The following is a 22,055-nucleotide window of genomic DNA, read 5'->3' as shown; positions in this document are numbered from 1 at the left end:
CGCTGATGGTTATTGGCCAGAGAGGTGTCTCGGTCATGTCTGCCTGTCTTCCGAACCCGTAGGGTCTACACACTTAAGGTTCGATGACGCTAGGGTCATAGGGAATTGTTATACGAGGTTATCGAAAGTTGTTCGGAGTCCCGGATGAGATCCCGGACATCACGAGGAGCTCCGGAATGGTCCGGAGGTAAATATTGATATATAGGACGGATGGTTTCGGATACCGGAAGTGTTTCGGGCATCACCGGTAACGTACCGGGACCACCGGAGGTGGCCCCGGGGGACCACCGAAGGGGGGCAACGACCCCGGGAGGTAAGGTGGGCCAAGTGGGGGTGGGAACCAGCCCCTAGGTGGGTTGGTGCGCCTCCTCACTAAGCCCATAGCGCAAGGGATAGAAAAGGGGGGGGCAAACCCTAGGCCAGGTGGGCCTAAGGCCCACCAGATGGTGCGCCACCCCCTCCTCCCCCCTCTGGCCGCCGCACCACCCATTTGGGAGGGCTGCCGCACCCCCTAGGGTGGGAACCCTAGGGGTGGCACCCCCTCTCGCCTCCCCCTATATATATCGGGCACTTTTGGCCATTGAGACACACGGTTTTTCCTCTCTCTCGGCGCAGCCCCGCTCCTCTCCCTCCTCCTCTCTGCCGGTGCTTGGCGAAGCCCTGCCGGGAGACCTCGTCTCTCCATCGACACCACGCCGTCGTGTTGCTGGAGTTCTTCCCCAACCTCTCCCTCCTCCTTGCTGGACCAAGGTGCGGGAGACGTCACCGGGCTGCACGTGTGTTGAACGCGGAGGTGCCGTAGTTCAACACTAGATCGGAATCACCGCGAGTACGACTCCATCAACCGCGTTCTAGCAACGCTTTCGCTTAGCGATCTTCAAAGGTATGAAGATGCTCTTACCCCTCTGTCGTTGCTGGTCTCTCCATAGGAAGGTCTGAATATGCGTAGGAAAATTTTGAATTTATGCTACGTTACCCAACAGTGGCATCCGAGCCAGGTTTTCTATGCGTAGATTCTATGCACGAGTAGAACACAAAAGTTGTGGGCGATGGTTTGTCAATTTGCTTGCCGCTACTAGTCTTATTCTTTTCCGGCGGTATTGTGGGATGAAGCGGCCCGGACCGACTTTACACGTACACTTACGTGAGACTGGTTCCACCGACAGACATGCACATCGTGCATAAAGGTGGCTAGCGGGTGTGTGTCTCTCCTACTCCAGTCGGATTGGATTTGATGAAAAGGGTCCTTATGAAGGGTAAATAGCTTTGCAATATCATCATTGTGGCTGTCACGTAGGTAAGAAGGCGTTCTTGCTAGAAACCCAAATCATCCACGTAAAACATGCAACAACAACTAGAGGACGTCTAACTTGTTTTTGCAGGGTTTGACATGTGATGTGATATGGCCAAAGTTGTGATGTTGCATGTATGATGTATGAGAGGATCATGTTATTGTAATAGGTTTCACGACTTGCATGTCGATGAGTATGACAACCGGCAGGAGCCATAGGAGTTGTCTTAATTTATTGTATGAGATGCAACGCCATGTGCTTACTACTTTTACTTCATTGCTAACGGTTAGCTATAGTAGTAGTGATAGTAGTAGTTGGCGTGACGACTTCACGGAGACACGATGATGGAGATCATGATGATGGAGATCATGGTGTCACGCCGGTGACGATGATGATCATGCGATGCCTGAAGATGGAGATCGAAAGAGCAAAGATGATAATGGCCATATCATGTCACTATATGATTGCATTGTGATGTTTATCATGTTTTACATCTTATTGCTTAAAACGACGGTAGCATAATAAGATGATCCCTCTTAAAATTTCGAGAACGTATTCCCCTAAGTGTGCACCGTTGCGAAGGTTCGTTGTCTCGAAGCACCACGTGATGATCGGGTGTGATAGATTCTAACGGTCGCACACAACGGGTGTAAGCCAGATTTACACACGCGAAACACCTAGGTTGACTCGACGAGCTTAGCATGTACAGACATGGCCTCGAATACAAGAGACTGAAAGTTCGAACATGAGTCGTATGGTTGAATACGATCAGCATGAAGTTGCTCACCATGGTGACTAGTCCGTCTCACGTGATGATCGGACACGGGTTAGTCAACATGGATCATGTATCACTTAGATGACTAGAGGGATGTCGATTTAAGTGGGAGTTCATACTTAATTTGATTAAATGAACTTAATTGTCATGAACTTAGTCTAAAAGTTGTCTTTATAAATATTGTAGATGTCCAACGTCAACCTCAATTTCAACGCATTCCTAGACAAAAAACAAGCTGAAAGATGATGGTAGCAACTATGCGGACTGGGTTCGCAACTTGAAGCTCATCCTTGAAGCAGCTAAAAAGGCTTATGTCCTTAATGCGCCGCTAGGTGACCCTCCCACTCCCGCAGCAGCCCAGGACATTCTGAACGTCTGGCAAACGCGGAGTGATGACTACTCTCTGGTCAGGTGTGGCATGTTAGACAGTTTAGAAACGGGGCTCCAAAGGCGTTTTGAGCAACACGGGGCATATGAGATGTTCCAGGAGCTGAAGCTAGTTTTTCAAGCTCATGCCCGTGTCGAGAGATATGAAGTCTCCGACGAGTTCTTTAGCTGTAATCCACTGGACTGGGAGAAAAGTAAGAGCATTTTCTTGAACTCCAACAACTGAGGTTTATGAGCAGGTAGGATGATAAGGGTATCATCAGCATGTTGCACTATGGAGAAATCCTTATCATGACAAGGTATGGGCAGCTGAATCAGACCCTCCACTAGCAGTTGATTAATCAGAGTGTGTAAAAAGTCAGCAGCAATAGCAAAAAGAAGTGGAGACATGGGATCTCCCTGCCTGACACCTTTCTTGCACATAAACTTCTTTCCAGGCACACCATTGATCAGGACTGAAGATGAGCCAGAAGTTAGGAGTTGCTTGACCCAAAGTATCCATCTTTCATCGAAGCCTTTGTGCTTGAGAATCTGGAAAATGAACTCATGTTCCACAGAATCAAATGCCTTTTCAAAATCCAGCTTGAGAATGACTATAGGTTTCTTGGATTGATGGCATTGGTGCAGGTACTCCAGAGTCCATCCAACACAATCTTGAATGGTCCTAGACTTGATAAAACCATACTGATTCTTGTGAAGACACTTCACAATGTGCAACTGTAGCCCGTTAGCAATCATTTTGGACAGAAATTTGAGACCCATCCCAGTAAGTGATATTGGTCTGTAATCTCCCACATGTTCAGGTGATCTCTTATTTGGAATCAGAGTAATATAAGATGAGTTCATGTTCTGAAGTTGAGCCTGACCAGCATGGAAAGCAGGAGCAAGTTGATAAAACTCAGGGGAGATAATGGGCCAGCATTTCTTGAAGAAAAGACCATTGAACCCATCAGGACCTGGAGCTTTGTCAATGGGCATATCCTGAACAGTCTTGTCCATTTCAGACTTAGAAAAAGGTTCTGTGAGAATATCTAGACCCTCCACCTTATGTAGCATGGATTGTAAATCAAATGCCATGTTAATGCTAAGAGAAGTTCCCATTCTATCCTTAAAAGATGCCCAAAAGCATGCATCAATTTGATCATGATCAGAAATGATAGAACCATCATTTAACTTGAGAGATGCAATGGAATTCCTCCTATATCTCAGTAGCCATAGCATGAAAGAATTTAGTTTTTTTTCCTCACCAACCTTAACAAATCTGATAGTGGCTCTCTTTTTCCAGTATAAGCACTGGAGATCCAAATGTAATTTGACAATTTTCCTGAAATTAGCTTCAGGTCTGAAAAGTGACCTCAACTCCTCAAGCTCATCCAAACACAACACAACTTGATTATATCTGGAAATAAAAGTTTTTAATTGTGATAGATTTGTCTGCCATTTTTTCAGAGCCTGCCTAAGATGCTTCACTTATCCATAATGACAGCAGTAATGTGGGTTTTTCTTGAAGGAATGAGCCAGGATTGCTGAACACATTCCATGAAGCCCTCCATTTCAAGCCAGTAGTTTTCGAAGCGAAATAGGTTGCATTTAGGGATGGAAGTGTTGACAGTGACCACACAAGGAACATGATCAGAAGCAGTCTTTGCAAGGGGTAGCACTTGTGTAAGAGGATATGAGGAGATCCAGTTGGCTGATGTGAAAAACCAGTCAAGCTGCTCCAGAAGAGGGGAATCTTGCATATTGGACCAAGTGAAAGATCTGCCTTTAATGGGTAGTTCCAGCAATCCCAGATGCCCAATAATTTCATTCAAGATGAACATGTCATTTCCATCAGCCCAGGAAGGTTTCTGTTGTCAGGGGATCTAATGAAATTAAAATCTCCAAGAAGCAACCAATTAGCCCCAGTGGGTATATGAAGATTATATAGCCAGCTAACAAAAAGATCTCTGGCTTCACCTTTGACAAGGACCATAGACATTCACTAAAGTCCATGATTCACCAGTGTGATTTGAGGTAAAAGAGATGATCAAGCCATAGGCTGTGCATTCCACTAATTGACTAGTAAGAATGGAAGAGTTCCAAAGGGTGATAAGCCCCCGTGATGCACCCCTGGAGGGAGAGTAGGCAAACTGATCAAAGCGTTTGGGACAGAAACATTTTACTGTACGAAACTCGATTGACTGCATTTTGGTTTCCTGCAAGCACACCACAGCAGCTAGGCCCTCATCAATCTTGTTACGGACCGCACGTTGCCTATGGTCTGAATTTAGGCCACGCACATTCCAACACAGCACACGCCAACTTCTCATAGAACGACTATCCATTGCACAATATATATGTAGCAAAAGCAGGGCTATGTAATAGCCAGTGCCACCAAGGTTCAGATAACAAAAATACAGAGCAAGTAGAAGTTTCACAGTACATGGAGCCAGTATAGTAACAAATTAACATAGGTGGATTAAACATCAGCAGACGATGGCGCGGAATCAGCAGGATCTTCCATAAGTCGATCCACCGTTAGCTTCTCAGGGGCAATGCCTAACGACTGCCCAACCTCCTGAATCGCTAGAATAGGAGTGGCAGGAGGTACTTGCACATCCTCACTCTCCTGCGATGTAGAGGGCATTGGCTTGGCCTCGGGCGTCCTCTTCTTGGGGACGTGCGCAGGCAGCTCCTGCAGGATTGGTTTGAAGCCATCGCGCTTGATGGAGCCGCGAGTACAACGACGGACAGAGGAGTCAACGACAGGAGTGGCCTTCTTGCGGGTCCCCTTCTTCGATGGAGCAGGAGAATGAAAAGATAGGTCCTCTGCAGATGAAGAAGGACTGAGAGGGATTACCTCCTGCATTGAGAGAGAGCTACTAGCAGGCTCTGATTGTGGTGGTTCTGGAGCATCAGGGTCGAAAGCCGCCACCCAGGATCGCTTGGGGATCATAATGGGCTCCAGAATTGGCACCTGCAGTTGGCGAGGCACGTGCATAGAAGTAGCAGCTCCCATGAGAGCATCGAAAGTTCGTGCCCAGGAAAGAACTGGCGGCAGAGGAGGACCGTACACAACCCTTGCAGCCCCAACAAAGATGTTGTCAGTCTGAATGTGAGGGGGTTTGTAGAGGACAATTGCCAGAGGATTGTCATCATGCGCCTCCTCCATCACAGGCACATCTTCCTCCGGCTCAGCATCATGGCCCTGGGCAGCCGGTGTCATGTCAGCATCAGGGGCAAAAGGGTTAGCCACTATCCCCTCCAGGTCAGGGGCCGGGGGTGCTTGATCAGCAGGTTCCGCCTCCATTTCACCCTGCGACTGAGTGTCGAGGTCCACAAGCTCATGAACTGACTCCGAAGAAGAAGGACTCGGTTGATCAATCACCATAGACTCTTGATCCTGAACAGGATCGGCAGCAGGTGCTTCCGGGGCCGCTTCAGGTCCCCATCCTCCTCCATCAGCGGCTGGAGGCGGCTGTCTCCAACCTCCGGCATCAGCAGCAGGAACCACTGGATCTTCAGGCACCAGCGCCACCGCATTCCAACCCAACGCAGGATACGGGGGCAGAGCAAATTGCAGATTGTCATGGACGAGGTGTCCAGGGAGCGGATGAGGGTTGCCATTGAGGGGCATGGGATCCTCATCATTAGGCAGAATCTCGGCAGCCGCCGCTCCCAGGATGTATACCGGCGCAGACCAGGAGACCTTGGCACCCCCAAGAAGCATATATAGAAAAGTTGATACTGCGAGGGACCAGTCGGTCATCTGGGAACAAAGCAAACACGATGGAGCGAACCAAATAAGGATCATCACAGACCCAATGGAGGAACTCTCCGAAGGTGTTGACAGCAGCCCGGAGATCTTCAGTGTTGCGGAAGTCGCGAGGGACACTGTTGGAATTATGCCCTAGAGGCAGTAATAAATATAGTTATTATTATAATTCATGTATCAAGATAATCGTTTATTATCCATGCTATGATTGTATTGAATAAAGACTTATATACATGTGTGGATACATAGACAAAATACTGTCCCTAGCAAGCCTCTAGTTGGCTAGCGAGTTGATCAAAGATAGTCAGTGTCTTCTGATTATGAAGAAGGTGTTGTTGCTTGATAACTGGATCACGTCATTAGGAGAATCACGTGATGGACTAGACCCAAACTAATAGACGTAGCATGTTGATCGTGTCATTTTATTGCTACTGTTTTCTGCGTGTCAAGTATTTGTTCCTATGACCATGAGATCATATAACTCACTAACACCGGAGGAATACTTTGTGTGTATCAAACGTCGCAACGTAACTGGGTGACTATAAAGATGCTCTACAGGTATCTCCGAAGGTGTTCGTTGAGTTAGTATGGATCGAGACTGGGATTTGTCACTCCCTGTGACGGAGAGGTATCTCGGGGCCCACTCGGTAATACAACATCACACACAAGCCTTGCAAGCAATGTGACTTAGTGTAAGTTGCGCGATCTTGTATTACGGAACGAGTAAAGAGACTTGCCGGTAAACGAGATTGAAATAGGTATGCGGATACTGACGATCGAATCTCGGGCAAGTAACATACCGAAGGACAAAGGGAATGATATACGGGATTATATGAATCCTTGGCACTGAGGTTCAAACGATAAGGTCTTCGTAGAATATGTAGGATCCAATATGGGCATCCAGGTCCCGCTATTGGATATTCACCGAGGAGTCTCTCGGGTCATGTCTACATAGTTCTCGAACCCGCAGGGTCTGCACACTTAAGGTTCGACGTTGTTTTATGCGTATTTGAGTTATATGGTTGGTTACCCAATGTTGTTCGGAGTCCCGGATGAGATCACGGACGTCACGAGGGTTTCCGGAATGGTCCGGAAACGAAGATTGATATATAGGATGACCTCATTTGATTACCGGAAGGTTTTCGGAGTTACCGGGAATGTACCTGGAATGACGAATGGGTTCCGGGAGTTCACCGGGGGGCCAACCCACCCCGGGGAAGCCCATAGGCATTGGGGGTGGCGCACCAGACCTTAGTGGGCTGGTGGGACAGCCCAAAAGAGCCCTATGCGCCATAGGAAGAAAAATCAAAGAGGAAAGAAAAAAAAGAGGAGGTGGGAAAAGGGGGAAGGACTCCTCCTTCCAAACCTAGTTGGACTCGGTTTGGAAGGGGAGATCTCCCCCCCTTGGATCGGCCGAAGCCCTTAGGGGTCCTTGGACCCCGAGGCAAGGCTCCCCTCTTCCCCCTATATATACGGAGGTTTTAGGGCTGATTTGACACAACTTTGCCACGGCAGCCCGACCACATATCTCCACGGTTTTACCTCTAGATCGCATTTGTGCGGAGCTCGGGCGGAGCCCTGCTGAGACAAGATCATCACCAACCTCCGGAGCGCCGTCACGCTGCCGGAGAACTCTTCTACCTCTCCATCTCTCTTGCTGGATCAAGAAGGCCGAGATCAACGTCGAGCTGTACCTGTGCTGAACGCGGAGGTGCCGTCCGTTCGGCACTAGATCGTGGGACTGATCGCGGGATAGTTCGCGAGGCGGATTGAGGGAAGTGAGGACGTTCCACTACATCAACCGCGTTCACTAACGCTTCTGATGTACGGTCTACAAGGGTACATAGATCACACATCCCCTCTCGTAGATGGACATCACCATGATAGGTCTTCGTGCGCGTAGGAAATTTTTTGTTTCCCATGCGACGTTCCCCAACAGACCCCTAGAATCATGAGGCAGCCATGACGAAAACCCTCTTGTCCACGGAAACCAAAACCCTGATCATGTCGCAGGAAGCGCACAACAGAGTTATGAGCAACTTCCTGCGGAACCATGTGGACCGCAGCATAGCTTTCCGTCGCATCTCGGAGTTCAAACAGTCCAACGCCCTCAATCCATGGTTGGGCAGACCGAACATGTAACCCTCGGTGAAGAAGAAGAGCAGCAACTTCTTGCCGTACCTGGACCACGTTGTCAGCCGGAGGTGCTGGGTGCACGTCAGCGATGACGAAACGCTCATGACGTCTGGTGATGGGGACCGCAGGCGTGGTGTAGGTCCGAGGCAGCCGGTCCAGACCTCCGTCGGTGATGTTGTGGCCAGGCGGGAGGAAGAACTCAGGATCAAGCTCGAAGTTCGCCATTGCGGGAGGCGGTGGCGGAGTGGCAGGCGGCGTCTCGAAGGGAGTTCGAGGATGTGAAGGCGACGAGACAGGATGGAACCGTGTTGCAGGCGTTGCGGCTTCACCAAGAGTATCAGCAGTTCCCGAGATATCAGCGACACGGGAGGTGGCGGGTCTCTTACAGTTCCAAGTAAGACAATTATTACGCATAAAAGAGGCTCCTCTAGATCGTGCGTGGCCCACAGTGCTGTCAGCGAATCCAGGCGAAGCCGTGCAGTTGGCAGCTAGATGGCCCTGAGCGTTGCAAATTGAGAAAGAAAATATATCCTCGACCATGCCATTAATGAGTTCATCAAAGGCCAGATGGGCTTCCTGTGAGGAGGGAATATCCATCCTAGGATTAGGGTCGGGCCGAGAGAAGGAGGTAACCTCAGCAGGCTCATTAATGAGCGTGGAAATCGGCCCAGAATCCAAACTTCCCACCGAAAAGTGATTCTCATAATTCAAAATACCATGAATCTCGGCGGAATCAGCTGCAGCACCTTGTTGCACGGGAGAAGTTCCGTTTAATTTGGCAATTTGAAACTCATCGCCTGGAGATCCGGGGGATGAATCTTGGCGAGAAACTATGCCAAACGTAATATGCGGTGTGGCAATCGTCCACCGGAGTTCTACCGGCGGTGGCGCCGAGATGATGACACGTTCAGGAGAAGGCACCGAATAACCAACCTGTTCAAGCGTGAGTAGCTCGTCGTGGGAAACAGGACATCTGTAACCCTTGCAAACTTCATATTGCTGGAGGGATGCGAATGTGAGCTTCTTACGAACAGATGATCCAGATTTAAGAGAGGATTTTAGGGGTCTGGAATGCATCGCCATCAGACCTAATGAGGCTCTCCTCTTGGAAGGACTCACAATAATCCATTCAGCATCACATTGCTTCTTCCACAGAGGAAATTCCCGACGCCAATTAGGACCACCATGTCCCCATAGATGGAAAAGCACTTAAAACTTGAGCACTTGAATGAGCGTAAATCCAGAATATGAAAACCGACTTGCATGCAAGACACTTTGAAGGAGAAAACCGAGTCTGTCACTTGAGAGACACGGTACTCAATAGTCGATCCCCCGATCACAGATTCCAGAGTTGCGCGGCTGTGTCCATCGAGAGACGGAACACATGATGACCAAAAGAAACCACCATGATGAAAGAGCGGTGGTGCTTCATAGGGTGCACCGTAACACCAGAGTGACGATAAACCTCGTCAGAGAAAGCCAAACCATGCGAAAAATCCAGATCCAACGTAGAACCACCCATGCAAGCCATGCACGACCACGTGAGGAGCACTAGTAGAAAACGGGCCTTTGGCCAGGACCCTTTAGTCCCGGCCTGCCTCTGGGCCGGGACTAAAGGCCCGGCCACGTCGCCCCAATTCTCATATCCTCCCTCGAGGCTTTAGTCTCGGCCCGTAAGGAGCCTTTAGTCCCGGTTCGTGTCCCAAACCGGGACTAAAGGTCTATGCGGTGGGCAGCCCGCATGTGCGCCACCTTTAGTCCCGGTTTGTGTCTCAAACCGGGACTAAAGTCCTCTGCCTATATATAGCACAGCCCCCCTCTCCCCTCTTCGTTGCATTTTCTTGGATGGAGGATTGTGGGTGGGTGCTTGCTCTCCACTTTTTTTGATGCCCTAGAGGTGTTTGTTGAAATGTGTGTTACAGCGATGCCGCTTCAGTTCACCGAACACAACTACGATATGAGATGCCCGAGCCACGCTTAAACCTCTTCCTCTTTATTTCTACTTATTCTAAAAGGTTAGCAACTATATTTCCTCGTTTAGACCGTGCGATACTAATTTTTAGGATCGTGATTGTATTTGATATACTGTCGTATAACGCATATGAGCCATCCATGGATGTACGGTGATCGACGCACAGCCGCTTACAGAGAAGGCGTGGATTCTTTTCGAGATGCAGCCGATGCGAACAAGCATGGTGGTGGCTATATGTTTTGTCCATGTGTTGAATGTCGGAATGAGAAGGATTACACTTCCTCAAGAGTCATTCAGAGCCACCTGTTTCGGTCCGGTTTTATGTCGGGCTATAATGTTTGGACCAAGCACGGAGAAAGAGGGGTTATGATGGAAGACGACGATGCAGAAGAAGAGAACGATGATGACAACTACCGATCTATGTTCCCTGAGTATGCTGATACCGCAATGGAAGACAATGAAGAAGAAGATCAGGATGAAGAACGGGAACCAGATGAGCCCGCTGATGATCTTGGCCGGGTCATTTCTGATGCACGGCGAGGTTGCGACACAGAAAAGAGAAAAGGAGAGGTTGCAGTTCGAGCAGATGTTACAGGACCACAACAAATTGTTGTACCCAATTTGTGAAGATGGCTAGAAGAAGGTGGGTAGCACACTGGAATTGCTGAAGTGGAAGGCAGAGACCGGTGTGACTGACTCGTCATTCGAAAAGTTGCTGGTACTGATGAAGAAGATGCTTCCAAGAAAGAACGAATTGCCCGCCAGCACGTATGAAGCAAAAAAGCTTGTCTGCTCTCTAGGATTAGACGTGCAGAAGATACATGCATGCCCTAATGACTACATCCTCTACCGCGGTGAGAAGTACGAGAATATGGATAAATGCCCGGTATGCACTACATTGCGGTATAAGATCAGAAAAGATGACCCTGGTGCTATTGAGGGCGAGCCACCCAGGAAGAGGGTTCCTGCCAAGGTGATGTGGTATGCTCCTATAATACCATGGTTGAAACGTATGTTCAGAAATAAAGATCATGCAAAGTTGTTGCGATGGCACATGGAAGATCGTATGAAAGACGATAAGTTGAGGCACACCACTGATGGTCGGCAGTGGAGAAAAATCGAGAGAGAGTTCCCGAGATTTGCAGCTGACGCAAGGAACTTATGGTTAGGTCTGAGTACAGATGGCATGAATCCTTTTGGGGAGCAGAGTTACAGTCACAGCACCTGGCCCGTTACTCTATGTATCTACAACCTTCCTCCTTGGTTGTGCACGAAGCGGAAGTTCATTATGATGCCAGTGCTTATACAAGGTCCAAAGCAACCCGGCAACAATATTGATGTGTACCTAAGGCCATTAGTTGATGAACTTTTAAAGCTGTGGGCCGAACCAGGTGTACGTGTGTGGGACGAGAACAAACAAGAGGAATTTGACCTTCGAGCGTTGCTTTTGGTAACCATCAATGATTGGCCTGCTCTTAGTAACATTTCAGGACAGTCAAACAAGGGATACAATGCATGCACGCACTGTTTGGATCAGACAGAAAGTATATATCTCGACAACTGTAGGAAGAATGTGTATCCATACAATCGTCGTTTTCTTCCGCCCAAGCATCCCTTAAAGAAAAAAGGCAAGCATTTCAATGGCAAGGCAGAACCCCGGGGGAAGCCTGCCATCCGTACTGGTGCTGAAGTATTTGATATGGTCAAAGATTTAAAAGTAATCTTTGGAAAGGGTCCTGGCAGCCAACCTGTTCCTAACGGCCATGATAAGCGCGTACCCATGCGGAAGAAGAAATCTATATTTTGGGAGCTACCCTACTGGGAAGTCCTTGAGGTCCGCTCGGCAATCGACGTGATGCACCTGACGAAGAATCTCTGCGTGAATATTCTAGGCTTCCTGGGTTTGTATGGGAAGTCAAAAGATACACCGGAAGCACGGGAGGACCAGGAACGTCATAAAGGAAGAGATGGCATGCATCCAGGGCAGTTTCAAGGGCGTGCCAGCTACGCTCTTACTAAGGAAGAGAAGGAAATCTTCTTTGAAGTCCTGTTCAGTATCAAGGTCCTGACTGGCTTCTTGTCGAATATAAAGGGAATCGTAAATATGAAGACAAAAAATTCCAAAACCTAAAGTCTCATGACTGCCACGTGCTTATGACGCAATTGCTTCCGGTTGCATTGAGGGGAATTCTACCGCAAAATGTTCGCCTAGCAATTGGGAAGGTATGTGCATTCCTCAATGCAATTTCTCAGAAGGTAATCGATCGAGAAAGTCTATCAGGGTTACAGATTGATGTGGTCCAATGTCTGGTCAGCTTTGAGTTGTTGTTCCCGCCATCCTTCTTCAATATAATGACACACCTCCTAGTTCACCTAGTCGAAGAGATTAGAATTCTCGGTCCTGTGTTTCTACGCAATATGTTCCCCTTCGAGATGTTCATGGGAGTATTAAAGAAATATGCTCGTAACCGTGCTAGGCCAGAAGGAAGCATCTCCAAGGGCTATGGAACAGAGGAGGTCATTGAGTTTTGTATGGACTTTCTTCCTGACCTTAAGCCGATTGGTGTTCCTGAATCTCGGTATGAGGGTAGGCTGACAGGAAAAGGCACACTAGGAAGGAAAGCAAAAGTATGTATGGACGGGCATTCTTTCTCTCAACCACACTACACAGTTCTACACAATTCCACCGTGGTGGCTCCGTATATCGTGAGACACAAGAATATTCTACGCTCCGAAAACCCGGGGAAGGCTGACTCTTGGATTAAAGGGGAACACGAGAAGACTTTCGGCAGTTAGTTGCAGACACATCTCATGAATGACGACACCATTGAAGATGAGCTGTACTGTTTGGCCAGGCTACCATCTTCGACTATATGTACTTTCCAAGGGTATGAGATAAATGGGAATACATTTTACATGGTTGCCCAAGATAAAAAGAGCACCAACCAAAATAGTGGTGTCCGCTTTGATGCAACAGACGAGAATGGGCACTGTTTGGAAACATATTACGGGTACATAGAGGAGATATGGGAACTTGACTATGGACCTACTTTTAAGATTCCTTTATTTCGGTGCAAATGGATGAAGCTGACAGGAGGCGGGGTAGTTGTAGACCAAAAGTACGGCATGACAACTGTGGATCTCAACAATCTTGCGTACATGGACGAACCATTTGTCCTAGCCAATGATGTCGGTCAGGTTTTCTATGTGAAGGACATGTCTACATTAACGACAAAAAGAAATCAACAAAAGAAGATATCGTCCGATGAGCCAAAACGCTACATAGTTCTTTCAGGGAAAATAAACATCGTGGGAGTAGATGACAAGACAGACATGTCAGAAGATTATAATAAGTTTCATGAAATTCCGCCCTTGAAAGTGAAAACTGACCCAAGCATCCTACTGAATGATGAAGATTCTCCATGGCTACGACCCAGAAGAAAACAGAAATAATAGATAGCAATATTGGTGCAATAATGTAATAATGTATTAAACCTTTTATGTAATGCATGTATGGAATGTACTAAATTTCAAACACTTCTCATTTTCATAGTATCCATGTAAGAGATGAGTTCTCGTTCGAAACCCTCATACTTCGAGAGAGATTGTCCGTTTTGTACACGAAGTGCATCCAGTTTTTGTCGTAGCCCTCTCAACTTTTTAACACATGCTATGTGGGTGAAATGATGATAGCATGCCAACTTTCAACATTTTCAGAGTTCATTTGTAGTGCTTTTCAATTTCAGGGTCAACTAGCTCAAAAAAATAAGTAAATGCACGAAATATACCAAATGAAGTCAGAAATTGTTGAATTTTTGTGATGTGCCTTTGAATGGTTCATTTTAAACACACAAAAATTATGGAGTTCAAATAAGTTCAAAAAAATGAAATCCTTTGTAAGAGATGAGTTCTCGTTCGAAACCGTGATACTTCGAAAGAGATTGTCCGTTTTGTACACGAAGTGCATCCAGTTTTTGTCGTAGCCCTCTCAACTTTTTAACACATGCTATGTGGGTGAAATGATGATAGCATGCCAACTTTCAACATTTTCAGAGTTCATTTGTAGTGCTTTTTCAATTTTAGGGTCAACTAGCTCAAAAAAAATAAGTAAATGCACGAAATATACCAAATGATGTCAGAAATTGTTGAAATTTTGTGATGTGCCTTTGAATGGTTCATTTTGAACATACAAAAAGTATGGAGTTCAAATAAGTTCAAAAAAAGAAAATGCCTTTGCAAGAGATGAGTTCTCATTCGAAACCCTCATACTTCGAGAGAGATTGTCCGTTTAGTACACGTAGTGCATTCAGTTTTTGTCGTAGCCCTCTCAACTTTTTAACACATGCTATGCGGGTGAAATGATGATAGCATGCCAACTTTCAACATTTTCAGAGTTCATTTGTAGTGCTTTTCAATTTCAGGGTCAACTAGCTCAAAAAAAAGAGTAAATGCACGAAATATACCAAATGACGTCAGAAATTGTTGAAATTTTGTGATGTGCCTTTGAATGGTGCATTTTTAACACACAGAAAGTATGGAGTTCAAATAAGTTCAAAAGAATGAAATCCCTTTGTAAGAGATGAGTTCTCGTTCGAAACCCTCATACTTCGAGAGAGATTGTCCGTTTTGTACACGAAGTGCATCCAGTTTTTGTCGTAGCCCTCTCAACTTTTTAACACATGCTATGTGGGTGAAATGATGATAGCATGCCAACTTTCAACATTTTCAGAGTTCATTTGTAGTGCTTTTCAATTTCAGGGTCAACTAGCTCAAAAAAATAAGTAAATGCACGAAATATACCAAATGAAGTCAGATATTGGTGAAATTTTGTGATGTGCTTTTGAATGGTGCATTTTGAACACACAAAAAGTATGGAGTTCAAATAAGTTCAAAAAAATGAAATCCCTTTGTAAGAGATGAGTTCTCGTTCGAAACCCTGATACTTCGAGAGAGATTGTCCGTTTTGTACACGAAGTGCGTCCAGTTTTTGTCATAGCCCTCTCAACTTTTTAACACATGCTATGTGGGTGAAATGATGATAGCATGCCTACTTTCAACATTTTCAGAGTTCATTTGTAGTGCTTTTCAATTTCAGTGTCAACTAGCTCAAAAAAAAAAGTAAATGCACGAAATATACCAAATGAAGTCAAAAATTGTTGAAATTTTGTGATGTGCCTTTGAATGGTGCATTTTGAACACACAAAAAGTATGGAGTTCAAATAAGTTCAAAAAACCATTGCAGAACATATGACCAAATTAATACAAGTTCATCATCACATTAAAGCCAAAGAACAATAGTGATCAAATATTATTATTGCAAAAAATAAATACATAAAGTTCTCTCATAAAACAACATACAACTATGTAAAACATTTAAATGCAACAACAAACACGATCTAAATCGCAACTAAGGTAACAATTGACCCAACAGCATAATGATACCAAGTCTCTTTATCAATGGCATATTTTCTAATATTCCTAATCTTCTAGCGCATTTCATCCATCTTCAAGCGTATTGCATCCATCTTCAACCGCATCGCATCGATCTTCATCTTGCGATCATCGATGACATCGGCGACATGCAACTCTAGTTCCATATTCTTATCCTCAATTATTTTCAATTTTTTCTTCAAGTATTTGTTTTCTTTTTCAACCAAATTTAACTTCTCGACAAGAATTTTTATGTGGGTTGGAATTTCCGGTTCACATACCTCCTAGATTAAAAAAATATATGTCACATTGGTCGTCATACTTGTCATAAACACTAAATAAAACAAATAGTTATAAAAGATAATATATACCACATCCGAATCATAGACAGGACGAGGGCCGACGGAGGCGGATACCAAAACCATCGCACTATATAATAACAAAAAATAATTAAAGTGAGTAATTTATACAAGTATGTATCTAAATCATACAAGTAAGATTTTTTGATTTTAAAAAGAAGATGAGAACAAGAGGCTCACCACGGTGGTGCTCGCAGTTGGTGCACGGCCAAACCTAGACAAATATTAAGGAAAATGGAGCTTGGAGGTCGAGCTTGGAGAGGAGAAAGCTTAAGTAGAGTGGCTCGGGCATTTCATCGAACACGTCATGTGCATGAACTAGAGTGGCAGGAGCATGGCATGGTCACACTTCAACAACCAAAAAACAGGGGATATGGCGGGCAGGGGCGAGGGTTTATATAGGCAACACTTTAGTCCCGGTTCTTGCCACGCCCCGGGACTAAAGGCCCCTGCTTCCCGCCTTCTGGTCTGCCGAAAAAGGGCCTTTAGTCCTGGGGCGTGGCTCCACTCGGGACTAAAGGATGCCTTTAGTCCCGGTTCGAGCCACGTCCCGGGACTAAAGGCCCCTGCTTCCCGCCTTTTGGCCTGCCCGAAAAAGGGCCTTTAGTCCTGGGTCGTGGCTCCACCCGGGACTAAAGGGGTCTTTAGTCCCGGATCAAGCCCCGAACCGGGACTAAAGATCCACCTGTATAAGCGGGAGTTAGAAAATTTCGAACCCAAATCGTCCATTTCTCTTCTTCTTCCTCTCGTTCTCCTGCCCGGCGCGGCAAGCGACGAATTCGACGACGCCGTCAGGCTGCCCGCCGTCCTGCTCGCCGCCGCCTGCGGTCCTCCTCGCTGTCGCCGTCGTCCTGCTCGCCGCCGCCGTCCTCCTCGCCGCGCGCCGCCCTCCTCGCCGTGCGTCGCCCTCCTCGCCGCGCGCCGCCGTCCTCCTCGTCGCGCGCCGTCGACACCTCCGGCCGGTAAGCCCCACGCCCCCTCCTCCCCAACACTCCGGCCAGCACAAGCAAAGAAGAAAAAGGAGAAGCAAAGAAGAAAAAGGAGAAGAAAAGAAGAAAAAGGAGGAGAAAGGAAGAAAAAGGAGAAGAAAGGAAGAAAAAGGAGAAGAAAGGAAGAAAGAGGAGAAGAAAAGAAGAAAAAGGGAAGAAAGAAAGAAAAAGGAGAAGAAAGGAAGAAAAAGGAGAATAAGAAGAGGAGGAGAAGAAAAGAATAAAAAGGAGAATAAGAAGAGGAGGAGAGGAGAAGAAGAGGAAAAATAGAAGAAGAGGAGAGGAGAAGTAGTAGAAGAATAGGAGAAGTAGAAGTAGAAGAAGAAGTAGAAGAAGAAGAGCAATACAAGAAGATAAAAAATTTGTTTAGGGTTACAAGAAGAAGTGTATATGCTATTGTATAGTGTATATGCTATTGTATAGTGTATATGCTTAAGTGTTAATAGTTTTTCTTAGATTATTGCTTAATTTTGCTATTGTATATGCTTAAGTGTTAATAGTTTAATTTTTCTATTGTATATGCTTAAGTGTTAATAGTTTATTTTTAGTAAGAAAATTAATAGAACTAGTTTAATTTTGCTATTGTATATGCTTAAGTGTCCGGGACTGGGCTCTGCCCGGCTGGTATTTTAGAGTTTAGGTTCTAGCTAAGACCCGGGACTAAAGGTCCTCCTATATAAAACGAGCCTTCGAAGTGTCCAACCCCACTTATGTAGTTTGTTAGTTTATTAGTTAATCAAATGTCCGTTTTTTGCAGAACTATGGATCCACATATCAGGAACCTCGAAGAGGAAGAACTTCTCGAAGATATGATCAAAGACGGCCCCGACGTTGAACCAGCAGAATCTCCGACGTCATATCTAAACGACTCCGGATATGGAATGGAGGTCGAGCGACACGAAGATGAAGCCGATGGCGCAGGAGATAGGTCCAATGACGGAGAAGGTGATAGCTCCACTGATGGAGAATCCGGTGGAGAAGCCGGTGAAGAAATAATAAAGTCCGGCGAGGTATACATAAGAAGTTCGACAATTACTTGTAATATGTGAAAAATATTGGAGATAGCTCTATATTGTATACATATACATTCATTTGACGAATGTTTCTCCCTCTTAGGCCTCCACATCGAGCAAATCTACGAAACGAGGCCCGACTAGAAAGTTGGATGCACGGACGCATTACACCTTTGAGGTGATAATGCCTACGGGCGAACCCAAGCTTCCTAAGACTGCTGCTAACACATTCAAGAAGCAATGCGGAGTTCTCGTTAGGGATCATGTCCCGATCAGCGTTCGGGAGTGGAACAAGCGCAAAGGGGCAGCCGATAGTGACTATGTCGCCGAAAGGTACAAAGATAATCTTTGGAATGATCTCATGTCACATTTCAACCTGCCAGAATGTGAGAATGAAGACGCCGCAGACAAACTGAGGGCCAAAGTCAAGCAGTGGACTCTAAAGAAGATGGCCGAACTGTTCCGTAGCTGGAAGAAGAAGCTATGGAAAAACTATCTGGAGACAAAGAAAGTGCCAGTATTCGAGGGGTATCTAGCCAAGCAGGAGAATCACTGGAAGGAATTTCAAGAGTACAAGGAGTCAGAAGATGCCCATGCATTATCAGAAAAGAACAAGATAAATGCCAACAAGAAGAAATATCACCACAAGCTGTGGCCAGGGGGCTATGAGACTGCCATCCCAAAGTGGGAAAATAAAGAGCAAGATCTGATAGATAAAGGCATCGTACCTAAACCACTCCGTGATGAGTGGGAATTGAGAGCAAGAAATTGGTTCCTTGCGCATGGTGGGTCGTACGACGAAACAACAGGGGACCTCATCTGCAATGACAATCTTAGGATACCCAGGGAGAATTGGAAAAGGATAGTGAAAGAAATTAAGGAGGGACAAAGAAAGTTCACTACAGATAGAGATAAAGATTTGCTCACACTGGTCCTCGGCAATGACGAACATGGAGGACAAACGGGAGGCTTCGGTCCATCTTACCCGTGCTGGCTTGGGTTTGCCAGAGACCAAGACACTTACAGAAGCCGAGAGAGAGCAAAGAAGCGGCAGCAGGATGAGGAGAATGACAAGTTCAACCAGTTGCTTGCCAGGATTAACGAGCAACAGAAGCTGATTGATGAGCTTAGAGGAGTACCGCGCCAGGAAGATCCTGCACGTGATATTACCGGCGCCCCATCTAAGCGGAAAAGCAGCGTGGCTGAATCTGAGGCCCCGCCCGACGATGAACGAAGAATGATAGAGGGCGATCCCGGATACCCCGTGGATGGAATCTAGGAGTCAACATCATGTGAACTCCATCAGAAATTCAAGAACATATCCATGAAGGTGGCCGTCGGACAAGCTTTACCTTCTGGCCCTGATGCACGCTGGCATGGCCGTGAGATTCCAGCTGGCTTTGCTAATGTCGGGGTGGATGAAATCATGACGGGGTTTAGTGATATGGAGCTCGACATAGCTGGACCCGAAGATGAGAGGACACTCGGAGAAGTACTGGGTGGAGTCATCCTATGGGACAAGAACTACATCAAGCTTCCAGGCTCGGCCCCAAGGACAACACCGCCTCCGAGTCGTCGCAGGTCACCTACACCTCCATTACCTCCAAGCCCTCCACATGACGTCGGCCAGCACAACACGAGTCCATCTCGATCACCGCCGCCGGACTTGGGTCGTCCGTCTCCGCCGCCGCCCGCTCCGGATACAAAGCCTGAGCCTGCCACGGATACAAAGCGGGAGCTTGCCACCAAAACGCTCCGCCATCGCCCGCTCCGGATACAAAGCCTGAGCCTGCCACGGATACAAAGCGAGAGTGTGCCACCAAGAACGCTCCGCCGCCGCCCGCTCCGGATACAAAGCCTGAGCCTGCCACGGATACAAAGCGGGAGCGTGCCACCAAGAACGCTCCGCCGCCGCCCGCTCCGGATACAAAGCCTGAGCCTGCCATGGATACAAAGCGGGAGCGTGCCACCAAGAACGCTCTGCCGCCGCCCGCTCCGGATACAAAGCCTGAGCCTGTCACGGATACAAAGCGGGAGCGTGCCACCAAGAACGCTCCGCCGACGATTCCTAAGCCACAGAGCACCCCAAAGCGCAAACGGTCGCCCCTCCCAAAGGTACGTCATGCTAATCTTCCTACCGGACCTTATGATCGTACCCCCTTCCATCACAGTATGACTTACACCATAAGCCTGATGACTATACACGCACATTGCAGAAGGAAGTGAAAAAGAGCAGATCACGTGCAAGCCCTCCACATGACGTCGGCCAGCACAACACGAGTCCATCTCGATCACCGCCGCCGGACTTGGGTCGTCCGTCTCTACCGCCGCCCGCTCCGCATACTAAGCGGGAGCGTGCCACCAAGAACGCTCCGCCGACGATTCCTAAGCCACAGAGCACCCCAAAGCGCAAACTATCGCCCCTCCCAAAGGTACGTCATGCTAATCTTCCTATCAGACCTTATGACTTACACCATAAGCCTGATGACTATACACGCACATTACAGAAGGAAGTGAAAAAGAGCATATCACGTGCAAGTGCAAGTGGGAGCAAATCAAGTTCAACTACAAGCAAGAAAAAATCAGACGTTCCTCGGCTTGGACAACAGGCCAAACAGGCGATCCCACCCCTCAAGGTGTTAACCGAGAATGTTCCCCTTTCGGTGCAGGGGCTAGCTTTAGAAAGTGCAAAGGAGTTGGCGGCTGCATGTGGTGTCTCGGTTGAAGAATTGCTGTCTTCCCAAGACGACAAGATACCCAAGGCTGTGGTAGCCCCTAAGCCATAGTTTGTCATGGGTGAGCCTTTGGTCAGCACAGATGATCTCCCAACAAATATGTGTTACTTGCATCAATGGTACTTAAGTGAATCAAAGAATGGGAGAACGACGATCGTGCTGAGTGTCCCACAGGAGTACTACGGCCGCCCTGAACAAATCCATATCGATTTTGATGAACTCTTCCAGATGTACAATGGCGACGCCCTCGACAAATCGCTTATGAGTTGCTATTGTCTGTAAGTTTTTCAATTCGTTGTCTACATATAACTTGTTTAGTTATTTCAATTCATTGTCTATATATAACTTGTACTCTATTATGCAGAATGAAGATTCTGTATTTTAAAAGTAAGAGCATCCTAAATATTGGGTTTATTGACCCAGATAAAATACATATAGCGACGCTAACTAATTATCCCAAGGAGATGGAGGAAAACCTTCTAAGGTTTCTAATAGATCAAAATTTCTCTGACCACGTAATGTTTCCATACAACTTCAGGTGAGGGTCTTTACTCTGTTGTGTCCATTCACTTATAAGTGTAATTGATAAGTTACTAACACACACACACACATATATATATATATATATATATATATATATATATATATATATACATGTGCAGCTTCCATTGGATTCTGTTGGACATTCAAATTGATAAGGGAAGAGTTGATGCCTTCGACCCATTATCGAGACCCTTGAAACAGTTCCAAAGCCTGCAGGACATGCTCCAAGGGTAATTTTAATCATTCTTGCGCTCTATCGGTCTCTTTCGATGATTTTCTGATATATCAATTAATAAAAAACTTAGCAAATCATTATCCTTGTCGGGCAGGGTTTGGAAGCGGTTCAAGTGCGTGACTCCCGGTAACTTTCATGAGAAGCTGACCTTCAGAGCGGCTCAGGTAAGTAGTAGTATGATATACTTCTATTAATTTTCAATACATTTATGATGCTAGATTATTATTTTGATTATATATATTCTATTCTCGTAAAGTGCGACCAGCAGCCACGGGAAACGCATCTATGCGGATACTATGTTTGCCAGATCATTCGCACGTTTACCTCTGAGCACAAGGATCACAGATTCGACGTAAGCAATGAACATTCACACCTCTATTTTTACCCGTCATTCTTTGTTATCATGATTGATATTCATATTCATCTCCTCTT

This window comes from Hordeum vulgare, chromosome 3H (genome assembly GCF_904849725.1).
Source record: "Hordeum vulgare subsp. vulgare chromosome 3H, MorexV3_pseudomolecules_assembly, whole genome shotgun sequence".
Lineage (NCBI taxonomy): Eukaryota > Viridiplantae > Streptophyta > Magnoliopsida > Poales > Poaceae > Hordeum > Hordeum vulgare.
The sequence above is the reverse complement of the archived record's forward strand: the minus strand, read 5'-3'. Positions refer to the sequence as shown.